At 54.5% G+C, this 26375-nt stretch overlaps 2 long non-coding RNA genes across 5 annotated transcripts; both read left to right on the top strand.

The window, feature by feature from the left end:
* The first annotated feature begins 7428 nt into the window (after nucleotides 1–7428).
* LOC125323167 lies at nucleotides 7429–8539 on the top strand. The gene is made up of 2 exons (XR_007202406.1): nucleotides 7429–7471; nucleotides 8088–8539. It is a non-coding gene; the product is annotated as an uncharacterized LOC125323167 (long non-coding RNA).
* Nucleotides 8540–13422: 4883 nt separating this feature from the next.
* LOC125322871 lies at nucleotides 13423–19982 on the top strand. 4 transcript variants are annotated; one of them, XR_007202252.1, is made up of 6 exons: nucleotides 13423–13596; nucleotides 14497–15006; nucleotides 16418–16532; nucleotides 18409–18531; nucleotides 18869–19000; nucleotides 19125–19982. It is a non-coding gene; the product is annotated as an uncharacterized LOC125322871 (long non-coding RNA). The 4 variants fall into 4 exon arrangements; XR_007202250.1 differs by lacking the exon at nucleotides 18869–19000; XR_007202249.1 differs by having other exon boundaries at nucleotides 18869–19982.
* Nucleotides 19983–26375: the final 6393 nt, after the last annotated feature.

Genomic DNA, 26375 nt, shown 5'->3' with positions numbered 1-26375 from the left:
GGGCTGTACATGGTAAAACACTTCCCTGTGTGCTTTCTGGGTTTGAGCTGTCCTGCCCCGGCACGTAGGGTCACGGTTAAGTAGAAGAGTTATCAAACTTAGTGGTTCGTCTCTTTCATGGCTTTTTGGGTAGAAAACTTACGGGCCCGGTGTGGGAATAACTCCTAGCCCTCGGTGTCTCGTTGACCGCCTCCCGTTGTCTCGCAGGTCCCCGAGGCGGCTTCGGATCTCCGCGGTCACCAACGCTGCTGATTTTCCCAGCGCGCGCCGTTCGACGTCGAGCGGCATCCAGAAGCTGTGTCGGAGCATCTTCATGGCTGGAATGTTTTGAGTAAGGGCTGCAGTCAGGGTGTAAGCTGAAGGGTGTGTGACTGTGTGTGTGTGACTGTGTCTGTCTGCCTGCGAGAAGAGTGCGTGTGTGGAATGGTTCTAACCTTGTGTGTGGGAGTTTTGCCTTTCAGGCTTTTCAGCTACTTTTTAAACTTAGAGTAAAAACAACCCAGCTGCGCTGTCTGGGGATTTTTTCCCTCCCAGCTGGGTTTTTTTATCTGGGACCTGGCCGGTCTGTGAGGTGACGTTCATCGCCAGGGTTTGGGTGCCGACCGTGCCGGGGATTTGTCAGGCGGGATGATTTTGGGGCGCCCGGGAACCGCGTTCCCATGGGGTGCTCTCGAGACGAGAGCGAGGGTGGGTTTGTGTGTCAGCTGAAGGAGGTGTGTGGTGGATGAGTGTTTTCTTCTCCGTGTGCTGCTGTTGCTTTGGGTTCCTAGAACAATAAAATGTAATGAATTTTCCAGAAATAGAACAGTTGTTACATTGTACTGATAGGGGGTTGGCTTGTGTTGTTCTGTGTTCGTGTTTGCTGCTGCCCTTGCACATATTGCTCTGTATGTCAATTGGACTTTGACCAGTGTGCATATGGATTGTATTTGTGCTTGTGCACATTGTTGTTTCCACTTGCTTTGCTGAAGTGTAAATAAAAAACCTTCGTTCAGTAAAGTTGAATAAACCCTAATAAAGATACCCCCCCTCCCCCCTTTTGGTTGCTCTCTTCCTTTGGTGTGGTTTAGTACTTTTTCTCGCCGTATTTCTTGCTTTGCTTTACTTTTCAGTCTATTCCTCACTTGACTTTTTCTAACTCTTTATCTTTTTCTCACTGTTTAACTGTTTCTGGATGTCTCTGTCACTCTATTTCTCAGTTTCTCTTTTTCTCTTCAACACTAATTCTCTTTTAAACTCGGATTTCTTTTTCTCTCAAACCCTATTCTTCTGTTTCTCTATTCCTTTTTCTCGCTATTTTTCTTTCTCTTTCTTTCTGACTCTGACTTTCTTTCTCTCTGACTTTCTCTCTGACTTTTCTCTCTCCAACTTTGACTTTCTCTCTCTGACTTTGACTTTCTCTCTCTCTGACTTTGACTTTCTCTCTCTCTGACTTTGACTTTCTCTCTCTCTGACTTTGACTTTCTCTCTCTCTGACTTTGACTTTCTCTCTCTCTGACTTTGACTTTCGAACTACCTTTCTCACCTTCCCTCCTTTGTTCATTTTTACCTTTCTACCTGTAGCGGGTTGAGTTTGAAACCGGGCAGAAACACCAATTAAATGTAGAGGTTTTGATTCAAAATATTCATTATTTACTTATTTTCCTTCTGTGAGATAAGAACTAGGAGAAAAGCAAAGCAGGCCACAAACCTTAAACAGTTGCAGTACAGTGAAAGAGCTTTATTACTAACAGAATTAAAAGTAAAGAGAAAACAACAAAACAAAATCAAAGTAAATTCCCCCCCCCCCCCCCCCCCTTCTTTCCAGCACTTCTCTCCTTTTATCCAGCTCACACAAGGGATAACAGAACATGGGATGTTAGTCAGTGTTGCAGTTCTTGAAAAGTCTCTCTCTTATGCTTAAGGAAAAAAGGGTTTTCCTTCAGTTGCACGTGGTTCCCAAACTGCCACCAATAGCAGACCCGCCCGGAAACAAACAGTCTGCTGTGTGTAGAACATCTCTCCCATGAAGAATTTCACAGTTCTTTCACACTACAGAACATGGGCCATCACATGGGGTTATTCATCTTTTTAAGGATAAGTTATTTTGGCCTGCACACAGAGGCTTTCCTTCGCCACAAGTCTCTAACAGCCTCTTACTACTTCTATATAGCCTGGCATAGGCACTCTTCACAAACTTCATAGGCACACGTTGATTCTCCACCCCCCCCCCCCCCATGTTCTTCAAATGGATTAAAGAGACAAACAGTTTGTGGTATTACAGTTTCTTACCACGGCATGCAAGAAGGTTTCTTTTAAGCTGCGCGCCAGAATCGCGGCACCGCCCTCTTTTCTCCCGTCGCCATGCTCAGCTCCGTCCCACGTGACTCACTTCTCTTTCTCTCTGACTCTGACGCCGCCACGTTGAAGAGTGTTCTTGTTCGGGCTTTACGGTGGGGAAAGCCTCGCTCCCTCTGTGCTGCTGGCTGCGTGGTGTCCTCTTCAGTTCAGCACGAAGTGTGCTGGCTGCAGACAGGAGGCTCTGCCGGCTCCCGCTGGCTCCGCCGGCTCCGCATGGAGAGGAGAGGGACCCGCCTGTCCCCAGAAGCCGCGCTGGATGGGTTTAGCTGTGAGCAGTCCATGGCTGGTTTTAGCTGCCTGCGGCTCTGGGACAGTCTCCCTCAGTGACCCAGGGTCCGTGCCGCAGCGATAGGAAAGGGGGAAAGGGGCAGTGGCCCCGGCCCGGCCCAGCGGGGCCGGGAGGCTCGGAGCCCCCCCCACCTTCCAGCAGGCGAGCTCCGACCAAAAAGGGGAAGTCCCGCCTTTCGGTGCGGTTTAAATATGTAAATTGTGAGAAGCGTAATTGGTCTTAAAGACTGTCCATCAACTCAGGGTCAACCCAACACACTACCTTAGTTTGTTTCTGTAGCAGCTTGGAAAAAAACAGAGACCACTCTTTCTTCAGGCACGATCTGCCCCAGGCTTTGTGTTTCTATTTTGGGAAAGTTTTAAGAGAGTTTTGGCAATGGGCACAGGGAAAGACAAAACAGATCCATGCCCACAGACTGGTCAGGGCAGACTTTCTGCCCCTTCTAGGCCACTGACTCAGACATGAAACCCCCCAGCTTTCTGGGAGGTGAAGGAAGAACAGTCACACCTGGTGCTCCTACCTGTAGTCATTTGCCTGCTCTGCATCTTTCCCAAGAGAGCAGAAGGCCCTTAGCAAAGTGAAGATCAATGGAACAAGTTGCTCTTCTACACAGGGCTCTCGTTAAGGCTGGAATGGCTGCTGCCAGCCTCTGCACTTTCTGCCTCCCCAACTTCCTACCTTTGTTCATTTCTACCTTTTTAACTTTCTACCTTTGTTTGGTTCTGACTCTCTACCTTTCTATCCTTCTACCTTTGTTGCTTTCTACCTTTCTAAATTTCTAACTTGACATGTTTATTTGTTTCTACCATTTGAACTTTCTATCTTTCCATCTTTCTTCATTTCTAACTTTCTACATTTCTACCTTTGTTCATTTCTGCGTTTCTACCTTTCTGCATTTGTTCATTTCTACCCTTCTGACCTTCTGCCTTTCTACCTTTTTTGTTTCTACTTTTATGACTTTGTACCACCTTTCTAAGTTTTCTCTCCTTTTACCTTTGTTCATATTTACCTTTGGTAGTTTCTAACTTTCTACATCTCTGACTTTCTCTCTCTGTTTGTTTCTACCTTTCTGACTTTCTACATTTCCAACTTTCTACTGCTTGTTTCTACCTTTCTACATTCCTACCATTTTTGTTGCTACCTTTCTAACTTTCTACCTTTGTTTCTAACTTTCTAGATTTGTCCCTTTCTCCTTTGTTTGTTTGTAACTTTGAAACTTTAAACCTTTGTTTTTTTCCCCATTTTTACCTTTCTAGCTTTGGTTGTTTCTAACACTCTACATTTCTAACTTTGTGCCTTTCTAAATTTGTTTTTTACTTTCTAACTTTTACCTTTCTAACTTTGTTTCTAACCTTCTTGTTAGAGTGAAGGCTCCTCTGGCCTCAGGCCCAGAGGGAAGCCAAAGCATTAGGTTTGAATTAAAACCTTTGGACAAGCTGACATCCATGAAGCCACACCAAAGGGAAATAGAAATACAGATTTTTAACTTTTAGTAGAAATAGATGCTAAGTGCCTTAAACCTGAAAAAGCTGTAGCAGAGATCTTAAACACAGCTCTCTTGCTGCAGCAGTGTTACCTTTTCACAGAATTCTTTACTTTAGACAAAATATAGATAGAATTACACTGTTCATATTTTTTAGATGGAGTGTTCACATAAACAATAAGAGCTGATTGAAACTGTATATGCAGATCTGTGTAATACAGATGTAACACTTGTGTGAGGCTTATGACTGTTGTTAGAATTAGACCAGGATGGGTTAAGAAAAAGAAAACTAGAATCGTGTGTTAATCTTACTGGTCAATTAACAAATAGACTCCACACTTCTGTAAGAAAAAATACAGTGTATGGAGCATATAGAAGAAGCTGTTTTTGCCTGCTGCTGCTGCTTGGCTTTATCATGTAACCCCATTCGAACTCTGCCTTCAAGACAGCTGTGAGACTGTGAAATAAAGAACTCAGCAGAACAGCAGCCTCCTCTGCTCTTTCACCCTGGTCCGAGAAGGAAGGGTACCCTGTCAAAGGCTCAACACTTGCCTTTCTGAGTTTGTTTCTGAATTTCTACCTTTCTAATTTTGTTTCTAATTTTTTTTTTTTGTTTCTAACTTTGTTTGTTTTTAACTTTCGACCTTTGGAAATTTGTTTGTTTCTTGTATTTTACCTCTTTGTTTGTTTCTAAATTTCTGCTGTTGTAACTTTGTTTCTAACTTTCTACTTTTTACATTTCATTCGTTTTTAACTTTTTACCATTCCTCCCAGCGAGGGATGTGTGCAGAATACTAAAACCTGTTAAGTTCTTCACTTTTACATCTATAGGCAAGTGCTACTGATTTAGATGTAAATTCATTTTGAAATGAGCCAGCCCTCTCTCTCTACTCTGTCGCATACAGGAATATAAGAAGCTGGGAATAGAGATCAGCAAGTTTTGCGAATAACGAGCCGGCGTTTTTCTGTAGGAAGGAAAGAAGCAAGCGCCTGGCCCCAGGAGCCGAGACGCTCGGGCTGCAGGAGCTGCAGAGCGCCCAGAGGCGGCTTTTCCCTCTGCTCTGTCCCTGCCCCCGGGCTGAGCTGGGCGGCGCTGCTGCCGCCTGGTGGCGAGAGCGCGGCACTGCCGCCCCCGACACGGCGCCCCGGCGCTGCTGCCGCCCGGTGCCGGCTGAGCCGAGAGGGCGGGCGGCGGCCTCGGTGGCTGCCGAGCGTGGCAAGGGCAAGGAGCGGGAGCGAGCGGGGCTGGGTCTGTCAGCGGAGGGGAGGGGCGAAGGACGGTTCGGAGCGCCGAGGGACACGGCCGTGCATGAGTGGGGCCACAGCTATGGAAAGGAGTGGGCGCCGTGCGGGGCGGTGACCGCGAGGAATGACAGCGCGGGGGGCGGGGCCGGTTTTGCCGGGCAGCAGAGGCGCGGTCGCAGCGCGACCCGGGCGGGGGGCACCGGGCGGGCACGGTCGGGAAAGAGCCGCCCGCGTGTCGCTCTCAAGGAGGCGGCTCGGAAAGGAAGGCGCAGTTCCGCGCTCTCGGGACGGCGTTAAGTGACGTTTTTATTAGAACCTGCCAGGACCTTGCAGAGGGTGGTTTACACTTCCGCCACACTCAAGATGGCGGACGCACTAGGCCCCTGCCGCCGGTCGCGGAGCAGTCGCCCGCCTCCGGCGCGGCTGACCCCACCAGCCGTGTCCTCGCGCCGGGAAGCACCGCGGAAAATCGCGCGGAAAGCGCGGGGCCGGCGTCCGAGTCCGGGCCGGATTCAGGCAGCCGAATAGACGCCCTTGTGAGGGGCGGCGGGGGCCCTTAAGTGTACCACACTAAAGATGGCGGCTCGACCGGAAGTGGCTTCTGCCAGCACCCAAGATGGCGGCGAAGAGCGGAAGTTTCGTCACCGCCACACTAAAGATGGCGGCCGTGTACGCTGTTTTCTGACCTTCTCAATATGGCGGCAGGGAAGGCCCCCCCCCCCCCCCAAGCTGCGTCTATTCGGCTGCCTGAACGCAACGCCGACGCCGACACCAGCCCAGCGCTTGCACGCAGATTTCTGAGGCGTTTCCCGCTATGCGGACACCGACTGTGGGGTCAGCGGCGCCTGGGGCAGGCGGGAGCATTCAGGCAGTCGAATAGACGGAGTGGGGTCCTTCCGGCCGCCATCTTGAGAAGGTCGAATAGCCACATTGGTGCGGTCCGGGTGACTTCCGCCCTTCTTCGCCAGGAGCGGCAATGGCGGGGAGCCCGGGGAGCAGCGCTGCCGGGCCGGGGGCACCGGGCCGGGTGCTCCGGGCTCGGAGGTGAGCGGGGAACGGGGACAGCCCCGAGCGGACGGTGGGGGCCGCGGGGGATCGGTATTCCGGCCCAGGGATGGGTGTCCCGGCACAGGGATGGGTGTCCAGGCACAGGGATGGGTTCCTGGACTATCTAATAATATTATATAACGATCATACAAGGAGATCTATATAAAAAATCCTCCATTGTCATCCTTCTCCCAGCCCCTCTGTGTTTTCAGGATCTTGGGGGAAGAGTTTGGGTCTGGACAAGGCTCTCGGGCACAGGGTGGGATTCTTGGGGTGCAGGGCCAGGATTTGGACTCGATGCTCCCTGTGGGTCCCTTCCAGCCCAGGAAATGCTGCGATCCTGTGCCTTTGAGGGTGAAATAAAGGGGATCGGTGGGGTTTTTGCTCGTTGTGTTCACGGCCCCGCCGGCTCAGGGCGGGTTCAAGGCGCAGCTGCCCCGAGCCAGCGGGACCGGCCGGGGCTGCTCGCTCCCGGTGCTGCCGCCTTGTGGGGAGAGCCCGGCACTGCAGCCCGCACAGGCGCTGGACCACGGGATCGGCGTGGAACAGCAGCGCAGGGAGTGCTGAGGCAGCGCAGGGAATGCTGAGGCGTCCCAGGGAATGCTGAGGCACCCCAGAGAAGGCTGAGGCACCCCAGGGAATGCTGAGGCGCCCCGGGGAATGCTGAGGCGCCCCAGGGAATGCTGAGGCACCCCAGGGAATGTTGAGGCACCCCAGGGAATGCTGAGGTGTCCCAGGGAATGCTGAGGCACCCCAGGGAATGCTGAGGCTTCCCCTGCCCGGGGCACTCGGCAGCAAATCCCTGATGTTGAGTAGAAAAAGGAAAGTTCTGGGTTAGCGGGAGGAGGTTTCTGGAATGGAGTTGGGACAGGTGCTGATCCACGCATGGAATCACGGGCTGGTTTGGCTTGGAAGGGACTACCAAGATCATTTACACTCTGTTTGTTGTCTGATTCCACAGCAAAGAACATCCAGAACTGCCTCCTCACCCTCACGGACAGCAGGAATGTCTTCCATAGCTCTTGTTTCGCAATGGGAATGGCTGTTGGGAGCCCTGGCAGGACCAGGTAAGAAGAGAAATGGGATCATTCTGGCTGCTGCCGAGGTGGTTTTCTGCTTTCAGGCTGTTCTTCTCATTGATCCTTTCACAGCAGTGTTCTAGGGCACATTTGAGGGTAATTCCAGGAATTTGAAACCAGATAAAAACTGGTGGGGAAAAAATGTGAACCTGATCCATTTCTAGTAATTCCAAGCTTCTCCCACAACACCGTTGTAGGGGAAAGCTGATGAAAGGGTAAAGATGCAGAGGAACAAGTGCTGTAAACCCCCCAGGCTCTCTGACAGAGCAAACCTTCCAGTAATGCCAGTACATTGCTCTGAGAGACTCTGGCATCACAAGGTTTTCCAGGAAAGCAAAACAAAGACAGAGATGAGGGAATAGGCTTCCAGTTAAGAATGGTTTGGTGGGTGTGGGAATGATTCTTGTATGTTTGATGCTTCCCTTTTTATTCCTGAATAATTTTAAAATTATTCCTTGAATAAATCATCTAAATTTGGGAATTTAAATTTGAGAGGGAAGAGTGCAACATTAATACAGGCAGAGATCATGGAATGATGGAATGGTTTGTGTTGAAAGCCCCATCTCTGAGCCTGTTCTGCCTGTCCATCGGCCTGTCGTTGCAGGTGGACATGGAAGTGATGGAGGCGTTCAGGGAACGCTGATTGTTTTTCCCTGCCTCTGGCAGTCAGGTCATTACAAAGACTAATTGACCTCTTCCAGTGGGGAGACATTTAAACAAGAGGTGCCAAAAGAATTGGAGCTTCTGCACGATGAAATCTGCAAGTATCCAACTTAAAATCCCCCCTGGATCGTCACTGGTCCAATTTCCACGGACTGGTCGCCTTGGCCAGGAGTGTCCAATCCTGCTGTCAATGCATTGGGCCGGGGTCTCATTTTCATTTCATGTAAAGACCCTCTGGATGTCCCCCAGTCACTGGAAAGACCGGACTGGGCTCCCAGGGCAGTAATTCCAGGTGTTCTCTTCATGGGAATAGCACAGGAGCCTTCCCCTTGGCCAGAGGAGCAGCCAGTGCCTTCCTCAGTCCACAAATTCCCAGGACAGAACACAGAGAAAGCAACAGGAATATGGAAATCCTCCACAGTGGGAGGTTCTGGTGCTCTGGATTAGATATTGGATTTATAACGTTAAAGGGAGGGGTTTCAAAGACTGAAATATTATGTTTTATGACTTAAACATTTTCTTAAAAGACTTTTAAAACTGTATTACAAAAGCTGCAGAAGACTCCCACACCCTGAATGGGGCCCTGAGGCCTGACACTGCTCGCTGATGAAGATAAGATAAAGTAACAACTCAGGGCTGGGGATATTCACGGAGCACAGGCTTAACACCTCCAAGATGAGGAGCACAGCCCCAGGGCTATCAGCTGCCCGGGCTCGAACCAAGGGGTGGAGGGAGGAGAGGCTTTGGGTACCTCGGAAAAGCCTGTGGTCACAGACGCAGTGACTGCCCATCCTCCAACTGTGCAGAGCCCAGCTGTGGGGTCCTCACCGGGGACTGTGCTGCTCATCCACAGCAGAAGGGGTGACATGGCCCAGCACAGGGGCCCCCAGACCCTGCAGCAGAGCACCAGAGATGATGCAACAGACCCTCAGTGTTGCAAGGGACAGTGTCAAGCCAGCCCCTGCAAGAGAGGCACGTGGGCGTTCCCACCTGGCCCAAAGTGTGCATTAACCCATGGAATTCTGCACCCTTCGGCTGTGGCAGCATGTGGCGGCGTGGCCACAGCGCCCACGGGGGGACCCTCACCACTGGCAGACCGGATGGAGGGGAGCAACAAGACGTCGTTGGCACCCTCAGATGGGTGATGGGCTTCCATCCAACCCCTCTCCCTGTTTCCCCACCCCCCACGCACCCTTCTTTTTTCTGTTTCTTTCTCTCTCTTCCCTTCTCTTTGCCTCTCTTCTATTAAATAAAATACATCCATTTTTTTGGCAACAACATCTAGCCTCGTTTGGTTTTAATCTCGTTTCTGGGGATATTTTGAACCTTCTAAGTTCTTTCTGGTTTATGCACAGAGACTGAGCTTGCTTTGCTTTTCTGGGTTTAAACCGGATCGTAACAGGGCAGGTGTGGAGGGGTTTTTCTCCCTCTCCTGTTCATTAGTGTTACCACTGCTCTTGTTGCTCTCACTGTTACTATGTGTTGTCATTAATCTCAAATGATTGTCTTGGTTTCCATTCTTAAACTGTTCTGAGCTGGAATTTTGTCTCTGGTCTCTTCCCCATCCCACGGGTGGGAGAGGGAGCAGCTGCTGGTGCCCAGCTGGGGTCCAGCTGTGGCCCCGGGCACTTCTGGGGGCTCCGAACCCGAGGGACAGGAGCGGTTTTGGGCTCACAAAAAGAGACCCAGTGCTGCGTTTCGAGGGCTCAGAAGCAGGTGCAGAGCTTAAAAGCAGAGACTAAATCCTGCATTGTCCTATTACCACAGGCCGAGGACCTAGGGTATATCACTGTGTCCCGCAGCTGTAGGGAGGAGGAGGAGGAGAGAAGATCCAGCAGGCAGGAATTGTGCAGCAAGATTGATTAATTATTTTACAAACTCTTTTATAGACTTCTTTCTTCATAGTCTAATTGGACAAAGGATCAGCCTCCCCTTGGGGTGATTGGCTAAAATCCTAAAACATCCCTTGTCAAAATATTTTTCTACTGTACCATAAAGAAGACTTTTCAAGATTGCAGGTGGTTTGGTTGTTTACATAATTCTGCTACCTCTTCTGTGAGACAGAAAAGTCTCTCACAGAAAATAGCAAGAAAATCCTTGCTAGCAGCATTTCTCTATCTACTAGAGTCCTGAGAGCAGGCTCCTATGGCCAGAGTTGGGACTCAGAAACAGTGACTAAATCCTGTTTTCAGGGCTTGAGGAAGAGACCGAGTCCTGTGTGTTTGGGCTCACAAAGAGAAACTGAAGTGCTGCGTTTTGCTGGCCCTGAATTAAAGCCCAAGTGCCGTGTTTTGATGCTCAAAGCGGGCTCTTCGGGCCAGGGCGAGTCTGTGTCTCTGAGCTCCGAGTCCTGCCTCAGGCACAGCCCAAAGCCGGGCTCGCCGGCCCCACGCAGAGCTCGGGAGCAGCGACTCAGCGCCGCGTCCGGGGCTGGCGGCAGAGCCCGGGGCCGCGTCGTGGGGCCCAAGGCGGGCTCCGGGAGGGGCTCAGGGCTGAGAGCGGAGCCCGGCCCGGCGCGTCGGGCCCGGCTCGGGATGCCGGGGCTGCCCGGGCGCCGGCACAGCCCCGGCTCCCCGCGGAGAGCCGGCCGGAGCAGGAGCGGCAGCGCCGAGCTCGGCCCCAGCGCCCGTCCCGGAGCGGCTCCTCCCGGTCCCGATCCCAGCCCCAATCCCGCCGGGGGAGAGGCGGCACCGCCCGGGACCCGCAGCGGCCGCCGGCACGACCCGGACCCCCGGTCCCGGGAGCGGCCCCGGTCCGGCCCCGGTGCGCGGGGCGGGTCCAGCCCGGGAGAGAGGGGCGGGGCCCGAGCGATGGTGCCGCCCCCGTGCCGGGCAGGGCGGGCCCCGGGGCCGGGCGGGGCCGGGGCTCTGGGGCGGTCCCGGGCGGGGCCGAGCGGGGCCGGGGCGCGGTTTCAGGGGTGGCCCCGGGCCCGGCTCAGGTGCGCGGGGCGGGGTCCGCACAGGTGCGCGGGGTCCCAGGGCGGCTGCGCAGGGCGGGGCCGAGGTGATTTAAGCCCCCGAAATCGCCCCCCGCCGTCATTCGCTCCTTCAGAGCTCGGGGAGGCTGCGGCCGGGACGGGCTCCCCCGGCGTGGCCCGGGTGAGGCCCCCGCTCCCCCTCTTTCTTCCCCCTCTTTCTCCTGCCCTTATCCTCCTCCTTCGTCCCCCGCTTATCACCTCTTTCCTACCCCCCCCCCAGTTTCTTTCTCTCTCCCCCACACCCTCCCTGTCTCTCCCAGCCCCCCGCCTGCCCTCTCCCCAGCGCCCCCCACCCTCTTTCCCTGCTCCCCTGTGCATCCCCGACCCTCCCACCCCTCCTTTCTCCCCCACCCCTCCTTTCTCCCCCACCCCTCCTTTCTCCCCTACCCCTCCTTTCTCCCCTCTCCGTACCCCGCTCCCCAACCCGACTCCCCTCTCTTCCCCCTCCTCTGACCATCATCCCTCCCCCTCACCCGGCCTTTCCCTTCCCCCCTCGGTTCTCCCCAAACCACCCCGACTCCTCTCCCTACCCCATCTCATCCCTCCCCTTTCCCTCTTTCCCCCGCAGCCGCGGGGCTCGGGGCGCCGGAGAATAAAGCCCAGAGGGCCGGAGCCCGGCGCCCCTGCCCTCGCTGGAGCCCCACACGGGCCGGGCCCGCTCGGCGGGACCCCGTGCAGTACAAAAACAGCGCCGGGGCTCCGGCTTTCCACACATCACACTGGGGATCCCCTCCTCAGGAGGGGTTCCCGGGGGAGTGGTGGGTTTCGGGGAGGGTGGTGGGTTGGTGTGGGCCCCCTCCTGAGGAGGGGGTCCCGGGGGGGGTGAGTGGGTTTCGGGGAGGGTGGTGGGTTGGGGCGGGCCCCCTCCGGAGGAGGGGGTCCCGGGAGGGGGTCAGGGGTGGGCCCCCTCCGGAGGAGGGGGTCCGGGGAAGGGGGGTGGGGCGGAGGGGGGACTTTCCCCCCCCTCCAGTCCCCGCCCCCTCTCCCGGACCCCCTCCTCCGGACGGGGTTCCCCCCGGCCCCCTCCCCGGGACCCCCTTCTCCGGACCGGGGCCCCGGAGGGTGGGGTGGGGGCCGCATGGGAGGGGCTGTTGCTTTGGGCTGTGATCTCTACGTCTGTTCATGCTGCAGAGTGACGTGACCCCCTCTGCTTCCCCTCCCTCCCCCCCCGGGGCCCCGGTCCAGAGGAGGGGGTCCGGGAGAGGGGGCGGGGACTGGGAAAGGGGAAGTCCCCCCTCCGCCCCACCCCCCTCCCCCGGACCCCCTCCTCCGGAGGGGGCCCACCCCGACCCCCTCCCGGGACTCCCGCCTCCGGAGGGGGCCCGCCCCAACCCACCCCATACCCCGAACCCCGCCCCCCCCGAACCCACCACCCTCCCTGAAATCCACCACCCCCCCGGGAACCCCTCCTGAGGAGGGGATCCCCAGTGTGATGTGTGGAAAGCCGGAGCCCCGGCGCTGTTCTTGTACTGCACGGGGGACCCGCCGAGCGGGCCCGGCCCGTGTGGGGCTCCAGCGAGGGCAGGGGCGCCGGGCTCCGGCCCTCTGGGCTTTATTCTCCGGCGCCCCGAGCCCCGCGGCTGCGGGGGAAAGACGGGACAGAGGACGGGAATAAGGGAGCAGAGGGGGTCAAAGAAGGAGGGCAGGTGGGGGGTTCGGGGTGTGCAGGGAGAGGTGGGGTGGGGGGACAGGAAAGGAGGCGGGGGGAGGACGAGGACGGAACACAGGAGGGGGAGGTCAAGGTGCAGAAGGGGAAAGAGGGAAGAGGAACAGAGGGAGGTGGAGGGGGAAGGAAAGGTGGGAGACAGAGGGGGAGGATTGAGGGCAGGTGGGGGGAACTGGGAGGGGAAGGGGAGCAGGGTGAGGGGGCGGGGGGGGGAAGGAACGGTGAAGAAGGGGAGAGAGGGTGGAGGGGTAGGGCAGGGTTGGGGTGTGTAGGGGGAATGGGGGGGACCGGGCCGGGGGGGGAGGGAGGGGAGGGCTAGGGGGGAGAGGGGGGGGGGGTAGGAGGGGGAAGGTGTAGGGGGTGGGGGAGGGGAGGCAGAGGGGGGAGAACGGAGAGGGTTAGAAGAAGAGAAGCAAACACAAATAGAAAAGAAAAGAATACAGAGACATAGAGACATACAAATATAGAGATACAGAGCCCGGTCCGGCCAGAACCGTTCCTACCGAGCGCCGAGGGAACAAATAGCGGCGGGGGCCGATTCCCGAGGCTTAAATCCCCTCGGCCCCGCCCCGCGCAGCCGCTCTGGGGCCCTGCGCACCTGTGCGGACCCCGCCCTTCACACCTGTGCCGGCCCCGCCCCGCCCCGCCCGCGCCCGTAAATGCCGGCGGATCCGCGCCCGCTCCGCTTTGTGCGGTGGATGCTCATCCTGCTCATCCCGGGCTGCGGCGGGACCGTCGTTCGGAGCGCTGTGCGGAGCCCGGCACCGGGGGCTGCTCCCGGCGCTGCGCCGAGCCCGAGGCGCTGAGGTGGGACCGGAAACGGGACCCGGGCCCGAGGATTCGGGGCTGGGTCCTGTCAGTGTCTGCTGGGGGTCCCGGGCCGAGCCGCTTGTCTCTCGGCGGGCGGGGTGCGGCTCCCGGGGCCGGAGAACTGAGGTGGGATTGGGGATGGCATTAGGGATCGGGATCGCCGCGGCTGGGAAGAGCCGCTCCGGGATTGGCGCTGGGGCCGAGCCCAGCGCTGCCGCTCCGGCTACGGCCAGCGCGGGGCTAGGGTCCCGCCGGAGCTCCGGCTACGCTCCCGCTACGGCCGCGGAGAGCCGGGGCCGTGCCGGTGCCGGGCCCGCCGGGAGGGCGGCGCTTCCCCGCAGCAGGCGTTGGATTGCGGCTGGAAGCGGCCGGGGCGCGGGGACCGCCCGTGCCCGCCCCGGCACCCCCAGAGGCCGCCGCTCCCTCAGCGCCGCCCGCCCTGTGGGGCGCCCCCTGGCGCAACCGGAGCGCCGGCGCTCCCGGCCCGGCCCCGCCCGCAGCCCCCGCAGGGACGCGGAGCTCCCCCAGCCCCGGCACTGCCGAGGCTGCCGCACCCTCTGCGCACAGCAGCGCCCGCCTCCCCCTGCCCCGGGGCCGCTCCCCCGGGGGCCTCCCGCCCGCCGCGCCCCCGCCCAACGAGCGCGGCTGCAGCGGGACGAGCCGCTCCCCCGGCCCGGCCGCTGGCGCCGAGGCCGCTGCTGCCGCTCCTGCTCTGACTGTGCCCGCTGTGGCGCCGGGGCCTCGCCGGGGCTCGCTTGAGCCGCTCATCCCACAACTGCCGCGTGAGAGCTGATGCTCTCCTTCCTCCCCTCCCGCTTTCTCTGGGGCTTGCACGCTCCAGTGCAAAAACCTCTGGCTTTAAAAGGCCAGTGAAAAATGTTTCTTCTTTATTTCCAGAGCACAGGACATCCTGAGTGGGAATGGATACACAAGGACCGCTAAGTCGAACCCTTATGTGAATGGCTCCTCTGGCGATTGAACCCACACCTGGCCATTCTCAGCACCCTGCTCCAACTAAGCCAATCTCAGCTCCTGGCAATGTCCTGCCTGGGATAGGAATGCCAAGTGCCAGCAAGGTTCATTCCTATGCAAATACAGCTCCTTCTTTTATGCTAATGCTGCTTTCCACACCAGCCCCTGCAATGGCCACAGGGCAGACCTCCATGGCCAGCACCTGATCATGGAACAACACAGCTGAGCAGTTGTGTGACAGCACTGAACTCTTCCCATAACCCTGATTTCCTGCCCTTTCTAGGATTTACCCAACAGCTGTAAAGGTGCTCATTCCATGGCCCTTTCCAGGGAGAAATGAGCAAGGTAAGTCCTGAGGGTTCACTTGGTCTACGGCCAAAGCTCTTCTGGAGAGTGTCAGGGTTGCTCCTGCCTGCAGAGGGGCCTTTCCCACAGGTGAGTGTTCACAGCCCAAAATCCCAGGGGCTGCTGAGGCCGGGCCAGCTTTTCCGGCCCAGAGCTGCACACGGCTCTCAGCGACTCCTGCTCCCTGCCAGGAGTGTTCCTTGGTGCTCCCTCCGTTGTGTCCCAGCTGGCAGGGAATGGGGGGAGGGAGAAGGCCGGGAGCCCCAGGAAGGGAAGCAGCAGCTCTTGTGCTTTGGATTTGCAGAGAGGAGCTGTGCCTGCAGTGTCCTGCCCGTGGCATGCAGCGTGCCGAACACACATCCCGGGAACGGGCACTGGGCTGCCTAGGCAGCACTGGGATGGACATGGATAAAGGGCTGCCCGTGGCCCCTTGGCCAGGGGCCGCTCTGAACAAGCACCCGGAGATGCTTCAGCCCCGACAGACCCCACTGACACCCCAAAAATACCCCAAGGAACAGCTGGCACTGGGGAATGTCAGCACGGGCTGTTTGCAGAGGGGCTCAGACAGCAATTCCCGGTGCTGACCTCCCACACACCTGCCAGCTATGTCCCAGCCACCCAAAATGCCTTCCCTCCCAGCCTGAGGATATCATCCCTCAGCAGCGTTAAAGCCAAGGCAAGCTTCCCCCACAGCAATGAAATGCCAAGCAATGCCCTCAGAGATGCCTTCAAATGAAAGGTCAGAGTCAGAGAAATCGCTTTGGATTGAGTTGGGAGATTTTGGGGAGCTAGCTGGAACTGCACAACTGATGGAAAGCTTTCCCAGGTGGCTCCCACTGCAGGCGCCCTGAAGGCGGGGATGTGCATCCCTTTCCCGAGGGAAAAGAACTTGCAGAGGCCACTCCTGAGGCTCTGGAATGAAATCAGCTCCTGCAGGGAGAGAAGGGCACAGGGGCTGCCTCAGCACGGGCTGGGAGCGTGTCCAGCCAGTGCCTTCTCCTGCTTTAAAATATCACCTGGAGCTCCAGCTCGGGGGGTGCAGGCAGCTGAATTCCAGGGAACTCTGTCAGGTGCCCCCAGGGACATGGGGGGGCTGGGGGATGAGGGTTACAAACAGCAAATTCTATGGAACATGAAGCTGTCCTTGCCCTGACCCTGCTGAGCTTCCCTGGAAGCTCTGCTGGTTCCTGACACAGCTGGTGTTAAATAGGCAGCTCTGCATAGGAATATCCATGCTCCAGGAGGCACTGGGAGGCTATTCCAGTGGCAATTCAGCAGGGAATTCAGGGCTTTGGGTAGAATTCATCTGAACTAGCAAAGCTGAACCCCAAATCTGGGCACCACACAGGGAACAATCTTTGTGCTGCCCTGGCAGCCAAAGCCCCTGGGCTGGGAAATTTCAGCAGGCAAATGGATGGAATGATCCAAATGCCAGCATCCCCCAAAGGGAGAATGCTATTGCCTCCCTTTGCTCCCGAAGTGTCCACTGTGTTCCCCACAGGTGCCCTGGGGATGCCAGGGAGGTGCCTTTGCCCACAGTGCCTTTCTCCTGCCCCTCTCCAGCCCGAGGCCTCTTCTCCCTTCCCTGCCAGCTGCTGCCAAGGAAGGAGGACACAGTGAGTCCTGAGTTTACCTCAACATAGTCCTTCCCTCACCTTGAGATGACCTGAGATTTTACCCCCAAAATGTCCCCATCTGTCTCCTTCTGAGTTCCTCATTTTTTACAAGGAAGCATTCTTTCTCTGCTCTGGAGATTACCACAAGATTTGCCCCCAAAACTCTCCCCACCTGTCCACTACCTCTTTCCTCATTTCCACCTCAATCTTTTCATTCTTTGCCCTACAGATGCTTTCAATTTTTACCCCTCCGAACTTCCCTACCTGTCCATAACCGATTACCTCAGTTTACCCCATCAAGTGCATTCTCTCTGCTACAGATCACCTCAGATTTTACCCCCAAAATTTTCCGTACGTCTCCACCACTGAGTACTTTATTTTTACCTCCAAATACTCATTTTCTACCATGGAGATTCCCTCAAGTTTTACCCCCCAGATTTACCCACCTGTCCACAGCAATTCCCTCAGTTTACCTCAGGATGTTCCTGCTCTGTCCTAGAGATGACCTCACATTTTACCCCCTCAGTTTTCCCTACCTGCCCAATTCTGATCACCTCCTTTTTACCTCAAAACACGAGTTCTTTCTTCTACAGATGAACTCGGATTTTATTAGCAAAATGTCTATTTTGTCCCCTGTACACTGACTAGATTTTAAAACCAAAACCATGCAGGTTATGTGTCTTACCCCCAAAATGTTCATTCTGTCCCCTACAAATTAGCTCAGATTTTTTCTCAAAACCACTTATGGTTCCTACATAATTACCTCAGGGTTTGCCCCCCACATTCTACCTCATCTTGACTACTGATCACCTCATTGCTTCCTCAATATGTTCATTCTTTGCCCTACAGATCTTCCCAAGTTTTACACCCGAAATTTCCTTGCCTAGCCCCAGTGACTGCCTCAGTTTATGTCAGTGGTCACACTCTCCCTAGAGATTACCTCAAGTTTAACCCCCAAAATTTTCCTTACCTGTCCACAACTTTTTTACCTAAATTTACCTCATTTTTACCTAAAAAGATTCATTCTCAACCTTTAGATTATTTCAAGTTTGACCCCCCAAAATTCCCCTACCTGTCCACTACTGATTCCCTCATTCTTCCTTCAATATTTATTTCCTTTCTACCATGTAGCTTCTATCAAGATTTACCCCCAAAGTTTTCCATCTGTCTACTACTGCTTACCTCATTTTTACCTCAAAATGTTCTTTCTACAGCTTATTTACTACTATTTTTACACAAGTTTCCCTATCTGCCCACAACTGATTCCCTCATGTTACCTCAGTGTGTTCATGCTCTTCTCTAGAGATTAGCTCAGATTTAGCCCCCAAATTTTCCCCACATGCTCAGTACTCATCACCTCATTTTTCCCTCAAAGTGTTCTTTCTCTACTCGTGAGATTTTGTCAAGTTTTGCCTCCAAAATTTTCCTTATTTGTCTACTACTGAGTACCTCGTTTTTGCTCCAAAATATTCATTCTGTCCCCTACAGATTACATCAAGTTTTACCCCCCAGTTTTTCCTTCCTGTACAATATTAACTCTCTTCCACCCCAAAAATGTGCATTCTCTCCCCTAAACATCACCTCAGCTTTTCCCTCAAAAATGCCACCTTGCTCCCCTCGACATCCCCTCCCATTTTCCTACACAAACAATTCTTGTGTCCCCTCTCAGTCACCCCAGGTTTTCAGCTAAAAATGTCTCCTCTGTCCCCTCGAAGTTATCCCAGGTTTTTCCAGTGAGGAGCTGCAAGGAATTCAGGCAGGGCCAATGACACCAGGGAACAGCTGTAAATTCAGAGGCAGAGAGAGAAGATCTACCAGGAAAGGGGAAAGGTTCAGAAAACATTTCTGCAATCAATTAATTAATAATTATTTCCAGTTCCCCACTGAGAAGAACACAACCTCACAGCTGTTAAGGCCTGACAGTTCCCTGCAGGGAGAGCTCAGCACATGTCCACAGAGGCAATCCCAGCATCTGCAAGAAAGAAAGAAGCAGCAAAAGGTGATTTCTTCTCTTTCAAAGTTATTTCAAGTGCTCACACCCAAACCAACCTTTGCTCTTGATTTTGGCTGGGTGCATCGTGAGCGGTGGGCACAGGTCATGTCATCCATGCTGATGTGAGTGATGCTTTCTGGGGGAAATCAGCTGATTTCCAAAGTTCCCTTCCTGCCCCGTGCCTGATCTGCACAGGAGAAAACCTCTTCCAGGAAGGGATTGTGCTCCCTCTAATCCCATTTGCCCAGTCTGTTCCATGGGGATATTGCCAGCCTGGGGCAGCAGAGGCACACGCAGCTCTCAGCACTCTCTGCTCCAAGCACAGCTCTGGGCTCCTTTGCAGACTGCCTCTGCCGTGGGGTTTTCTCCAGGAGAAGCCAAGGAATTGCTCATGGAAGGGTGCAGATTACATTATCCCAAAGGGAAGCAAAGAATAAGTACTCCAGGAAGAGCCCTTGGCATCTGCTGGGCTGAGGTGGGAAGGGGACATTCATTCCCTGCAGGGCCAATACACAACAACCTCCAACCCAAAGCACTGACTGGCAGGTGGGGTCTGACAGCACCACTCTGACAAACCTCCTTGTCATTCTTCCCTGCAGTGACTTTTGCAATCGAACTCTGAAGCTGACAAGCCCAGAAGCTCTGTCCATCCACTCTGGAACGAAAGGATACTCCCAGGGATGAGGCACATTCCCAGCAAACGCTCCCAACACAGCCTGGAGGCAGCGCTGGAGCTCGGGTGTGGGGCTGGGAAGGGCTGCCAGGAGCACGCAGCCCCCAGGTGGGGTGGCAGCGGCAGCAGCAAATTCCCACAGGCTGATGGCACAGCAGTGCCCACGGGAGGTGCAGGGTTAATTCTGCTCCCTGCCCTGCCCCATCCCCGCAGGAAATCTCCAAGGGGGAGAGAAACTCTCAGGGTGCCCAAAATGCAGCATCTGTCACCCTGATCCTGCTTCAACTCAGCGTGGGGGGCCAAACTCCTCCCACAGGTAAACACTGAGCTGACCTGGTCAGTCTCAAACACAGCCCCAGTTCTCACCTCCAGCCTGCTCCTGGGGCTGCTGCCACATTCCTGACAAGGAGCCCCTGTGGACAGGGCTCTCTCTGTGTCTCAGGTGCTGGGCACTGCAGGGACCACGGCAGCCCCCTCTGGGGACAATTGGGGATTCATCCCACACCACAGGCAGGACCAGGGGCCCTCCAGTACAGGCTGGTGGGGCCAGAGCCCATTGGGTTTGGCTGCTCAAACACCAAAGCTTTTGGCAAAGATGGGACAAGTTAAGTGGGTTTTCCTGTCCTGAGAGAGAGAAGAAATTGTTGAAATTAAGCATGGAAATTAAGTCCACTGTGGAAGTCAAAGGCTCCTGGCTTTCCCACTCCTGTTCTGATTGCTCACTAGAGGGTTTTATCCATTAAAAAAATGAGGTGGCACCAAATAAAAGAGCTCTTTTTCAACATTTTTCCCCTACTTACTTTCATACATAAAAAGGATGTCCATTTTTTCTTAGTGCATTCTTTGCCTAATTTTAACAGAACTGTTTTCCTTCCAGGCCCCACTTGTGGGTTCTTCAGTCCTTTGCCATCGGACTTCGGACAAAGGAAGAGAAGGATCTGCTCCACACGGGTGTCATCCTACGGGGAACACCCCCTGTACCAGCCCCAGCCTGTGCCAAGCACACTGCCTCACTCTCCCCATTCTGGATGCTGGCTCCAATCCAGTCTGAGTTTTTCCCTGTTTTCCATGTCTAAGGACAGGAACTTGTCCTGGTCAGGGTGTAAGGCCTTGAACTGCACCTTGATGTGGGGGGCTGGGACTGGGATTCCAGCAGAGAATTCATTGTTTTACAAATAAAAATTATTCCAGGGAGCTGCTGCTTTACCACACAATGTCAGCAAAAGAGAGAAAACACCAAAGGTGTATCCAAAAACAAGGATTAAATGATTCCTCCTGCTTTTAGTGGGATCAGGGCTTATGCTGCCCTGGAATGACAAAGAACTTCTCCCTCAGCCCCCTAGAGAGCCCTCAAAAAGCCAAAGTGCAGCAGGGAAGGAAGGAAAGGCACCTGCTGGGGACAGCACAGGTCCAGCTGCTCATGGGGACTGGGAATGAGTCCGGAGCCAAAAGCACCTTCCCAGGCTGGAGGGGCTTGCCTAAAGCACCACCTCTGGGAAGCAAAGGGCTATGGAAGAAATGGAGTGGGAATTTACAATAATAATCATAATGTATCAGGAAAGAGCAACAACAGAAGCAACAATCATTCCAAGGGAGCAGGAGGGATGCTGAGCTTTAAACAAGGTTTGAGTGAGGCAGCAGCTCCTGGGAGGTCTAACCCACAGCTCCAGGTCTGCGCTTCCAGGAGCACTGCAAGCTCCTACTGCCCAGGCCCTGGCTTTGCCTCCTGCCAGTACTCGGCACCTCGGGCACGGCTGGGTGCGAGTGCTCCAGTGCTGCTGCCCCGAGGGAGCGGGAAAATGGGCATTAAACCCCTTCCCACTGGGCTGGCTCCGAGCTCTGGCTGGGGAAAACATTTGGCACCCCTGGCATTTCAATGCAATCAGTTTCCATCACTTTGAAGATGCACTGAATAAACCCAGGGCACATAAGTAAACCTCTCCCCATAAGGACAGCCCCAGGGAATACACAATTATTCCTATGCCTGGCCAAACAAACCAGCAGCCAGGTTTTGGGGAGAGACTCTCCTTCCCTGGCTGTGAAACACTTGCAGAGGCTTTGGAGTTCATACAAGCTTGTCAGGATTTGGCTACTTCATTTAAATTCCATTCAGATACTGGAATGGAAGTGTCCTAAAGGCACCTCCACTCAGACTTTAATTTTAAGCCCTCTACCACCAAAGAATTTAGATGTTCTTTTCTTAGGAACACCCCACCTCTGCTTCTCTAGGTGTCTCCATGTGGGACATAAATTAAATGTAGACAAATTTTAGAATGCAGCTTCCAAGTCAAGTTACCTGCTAGGAAATTACTCCAGCTCTCTGGCACCTTGGGCTGTTTTAAACACAGCCTGGCCCTTCATGGCTGAGGCTCTGAGCTACACAACTTGTGAGCTGGCAAGTAACAGCAGCTGAGGTCTCATCCCAGCTGTACACAAAAACAGGGAGTGGGGGCTGCACTTGGATACATGCAGGCAGGGTTGGGCCCCTTCTGAAAGCTTCAATCCCTGTTTTTCAGAGATTCAATCAGGGATAATGACATTTTCGCAAAGCTCTCTTAAGGCACGTGAAAACCCGAGTAAGAAAATGGAATCAAACCCTTTGTTCCACTGGCCTCACGCCCCAAATTCCAACGGGACAGACAAGTCCCTCTCCTCACAAGGCAACGTCTCCTACCTGGATCTGTGCCTTCCCCAGTCTTTGGTGGCCGCTGTCTCCATCCTCCCACACCTCCTCATCTTCCTCCTCAGCAGGCCTGGCTTCCTCATCCTGCAGAGCAAGCACAGGGACAGTCACCAGCCTGCTCATCCCAAACCTGGGCAGCAGGGATGGACTGCTGGGACCCCCTGGACAGTCACCCCTCTGCTGGGCACCATCCCTGCTCTGCAGTCCATTCCCGTTCCTGGCCTGGCATCTCCTTTGAACGGGATGTTAAACCACAACCACTTGCTCTGCTGGGTTTTGGGACATCAGAGACTCCCCCCCAAGGCAGTGGACAAAGCTCCTGTTCCCACACCCTCTGCCTCCCAAAGCCCTGCTAGGGCCAGGCAGAGCAAGGGAAATCCCTCAGTTCCTGCTGAAAATTTCCTCTTGTGCCCGTAAACCCAGGGAAATCGTGGCTGCCCCATCCCTGGAAGTGTTCAAGGCCAGGCTGGCCGCAGCTTGGAGCACCCTGTGGATGGAATGAGGTGATCCTTAAGGTCCCTTCCCACCCAAACTATTCTGCCATTCCAGGATGAGTCTGTGATCTCTCCCTGCATTTATTTTGCATCGTTTCCTCTCTAATCTGAATTCCCAAATCGAAATGATTTTTTAAAGAAATCATTTTAAATTATCCCAGGAATAAAAAGGGGTGCATCAAACATACAAGAATCATTCCTACCTCCATCAAATCATTATTAATTGGAAGCCTCTTTCCTCATCTCTGTCCTTAGTTTTCCTTTCCTAGGAAACCTTATGATCCCACAGTTTCTCCAAGAAATTTACTGGGATTGCAGAAAGGTTTGCTTTGTCAGAGAGGCAGGGGGGGTTTACAACACATGTTCCTCTGCATCTTTATCCTTTCACCAGCTTTCCCCTGTAATGGTGCTGCAAGAGAAGTTCAGAATTACTAGAAATTGATCAGGTTCACCTTTTTTCCTCATTCTTTTCCAACTACTTCAAAATTCTTGGAATTATCCTCAAATGAGGCCTAGCAAGCTACTGTGAAAACATCAATCAGAGGAACATCTTGAAAAGAGAAAACCACATCCAGCAGCAGCCAAAACAATGCCATTGCTATTCTTACCTGGTCTCCAGGTGCTCCTGCCAGAGCTCCCAACACCCACTGCCATTCCATGAGGGTGAGGAGGCAGTTTTGGACGTGTTCTTTGCCACGGGATGGGATAACAGAGCCCAGAGGGTCTTTGCGTCCCTTCCAAGCCACCCCATGATTCCATGATACCATCAGCACCTATACCAATTCCATTCTGGAAAGCCCAGTTCCATTCCTCCCATCAACTCAGAATTTCTCCCTTCCTCTCTCTGCTCCACATCAGGCATGTGTTGCCACGTGCCACAGCCATGGGATGCCTCAGCATTGCCTGGGAATGCCAGGCTGCCCTGGGAATACATTGCCTGGGAATACAAGGCTGCCCTTGTGGCCTCAGCGCTCCAAAATGCCCAGCTAGCTCCCGTTCCAGTCGGGAATGTCCCAAACAGCAGCGTGGGGTGTGCCCTCTGCCATCCCACCATTGGGGCAGCTCCCATAGAATGTGACCGACTTACTGGGTTTGGAATTCCTGGCTTAAAAGTCAGGTGGTGGAATATCCTCTCCTGGGAATATCCAGAAGACCAGAAGGCTCCCTGGAAGCCACGGGTCAGGGACAGAGTCAGATGAACGATCCTGAACTGGTTTTCAGGGGATGCATCCCCAGCCTGTGGCTGCAAAAACTCCAGAGCTGTTCCTTCCCCTTGGGACAGCCAGGGAAAACATCCCCAGTATGGATTTCTGACAGGAAAAACCTCACTGCTCCAGGCTACTTGGCTCCTCCCAAATCCAGGCCAGCACTCCAACAGGCTCTAAAGACAAAACAACAGCAAAGACCATCTCAGGGCACACGCCACGAGCTGGGCGTCACATTCCTCACTGGAACTGGGCTGTTCCCACATCCCTGTGACAGTCGGGAGCATCCCCCATTCCTCGCTCTTCCATTCAGGAGAAAGAGACAACAGAGCTGTCAAACAGCCAGTGTGTAACCCCAACAATCCAGGGAAAACCACCTTGCTCTGGGGAGAAACATCATGCCCAGTTATGGAAAAAACCAAAGAGCAGTACTGGAAACACTCCCAGGCATGGAGGCTCCCAGCTCCGGAAATGCAGCTCACAGGCTTCTTCCCATGGGAACTCCAATCTTGCCCGGGACTGGGCTCAGGGAGAAAGTCCTGCCCGTTCCACCACTCTGGCACAGACACCCCAGGAAGGTGTCCCTGACCATGGCAAGGGGCTGAACAGAATGGTCTGTAAGGTTCTTCCCAGCACAGACCATTCCAGGAGTTTAAGGTGGATTTGAGCAGCTCCTGGGGACATGAACACCACCCACACCTCCCACCTGGCTCAGCCCAGAGTCCATCCAGCACTCACAGAGAGCTGCTGGGAGCTGAAATTCTCCCTGCTCCCCCTGCCTGGGAAACCCTGCCTCCGGCTCCTGGGAAAGAGGAGCTGCATCCTGCTGGGTGCCCCTGGCTCTGGGCAGCTGCCGCCTTCAGGCAGGGGGATGGCTCGGGCAGCTCCGGTGACTGTTCCACCTCGATGATTTTGTGTTTTCCTGCATTTCCCTGGGCTGGAGGGGAGCAGAGGGTGTGGTGGGAGTGCGGGAAGGCAGCGGCGGGGAGGGCAAGGAGCGCGGCCGGGCACCGCATGGCGCAGGGGGGCTTCTGCTGGCAGTGGAGGGGCGCGACCCGTACAGAGGCGTCCCTGCCGCTGCCGGCCACTGCCCACGGGGCTCCTGCCCACCCCCGGCGCCACTGACCCCACACCCCGTGTCCCCACACTGGGAACCACCATGGAAAATCATGCTGGAACCTCTAATCCTGAGCCCGAGCCTTGACCTTTTACCCCCTGACCTTTGACCCCTTGACCCATTCCTTGACAACCCGACCTTTGATCCCTGACCCCTGACCATCCACCTTTACACCTTGAGCCCTGACCTTTGACACCCCCAACCTTAGCCCTTTGACCCTTACCTTTTGACCCATGACACCTGACCCCATGACCTTTGACCCCCCTGAGCCCTGTGACCTTTGCCCCAACCTTCTACATGTGACCTCTGTGCTTTGACATTGACCACCTTGACCTTTGACCCCTGGACTTTGACCTTTGATTCCCTGACCCCCCAACCTTTGCCCTGACTTTTGTCCCTTTATCCCCTAACCTTTAACCCACTCTACTTTATACCCCTCACTGCTATTGCTGCCTGGAACCCCTCACTCCTGCTCTACACGCCCCAGCCCCCAACCCGTACCTGTCACTCTCCAGCCTGCAGATGTCATCCTTACCTTTTTGGTGTGGGGCTTGGCCTCCTCTGAGGGTTCCAGGGTTATCCCAGCACCAGGGTTACTGAGCTGTGCTGCAGTGAGGGTCCAGGGTTGCTGCATTGTGCTGCTGGTGGGGGGAAAATGGTGCTGTTAGGGGTGGTGTAAGGGCTGGTGCACTTTTTCCCTGTATTCCTAACCTCCACTGTGTACTCTCCACCCTGTTAGGGAGGCTGTTTGTTTGGCTGCACCCAAACCTTGGCGATGAACATCGCCTCACAGACAGGACGGGACCAAGGAAAAACAAAACCCAGATGGGGGAAAAAAAAACCTCACAGCTGGCTGTTTTCTTATTATAAAGTTAAAAATCAGTTGAAAAAACTGAAAGGCAAAAATCAAACACACAAGGTTAGAACCAGTCAACACACACGCTCTCACAGACTGACACACGCAGACACAGACAGACACACACTCTCACAGACAGACACCCCTTCTTCAGCTTACACACTGACTGCAGCCCTTACTCACAACACTCCACTGATGAAGATGCTTCAACACATCTTCCAACTGCTGCTCCCTGATGTGGAAGGGCAGATTCTGGGAAAAGCGGTAGCATCGGTGACTGCAGGGATCGGAATCGGCCTTGGGGACCTGCAAGACAACATGAGGCAGTCTACAAGTAGCTGACAGCTCGGAGTTATCCCCATACACCAGGCCCGTAAGTTTTCTACACAAAAGCCCACAGACAAGAAATGAACCACAAAGTTTTACAACTGTTCAACCCAGCCATGACTCTGCGTGCCAGGGCAGGGTAGCTCCAAGTGTAAGCACACCAAATAGAAGCAAAGATGACACGAGGACTTGAGATAACTCTCCAGAAGATAAATTCTAGACCTGATATGCTTTGAGGCAATGGAACCTATGAAACTACCACAGTGAGGAGGGTCTAATACACTTCATTGAGAAGTCCATGGCCCATGAAAAAAAGATACTACCAAAAGTGAGAAGGAAGATGGATGAGAACATCTTGTGTACTTCTTCTGCTCTCCAAAAGCAAAACTGTAAAGATGCCGGAATGAGCCCGATCCGGGAAAGTACGCGAGCAGAGATCCCCGCTGCCGCTACGGCCCAGAACGAGGCCGATAAAGCACCGAGACGTAACAAAGC

Source organism: Corvus hawaiiensis, chromosome 3 (genome assembly GCF_020740725.1).
Source record: "Corvus hawaiiensis isolate bCorHaw1 chromosome 3, bCorHaw1.pri.cur, whole genome shotgun sequence".
Classification (NCBI taxonomy): Eukaryota; Metazoa; Chordata; class Aves; order Passeriformes; family Corvidae; genus Corvus; species Corvus hawaiiensis.
The sequence above is the reverse complement of the archived record's forward strand: the minus strand, read 5'-3'. Positions and strand labels throughout refer to the sequence as shown.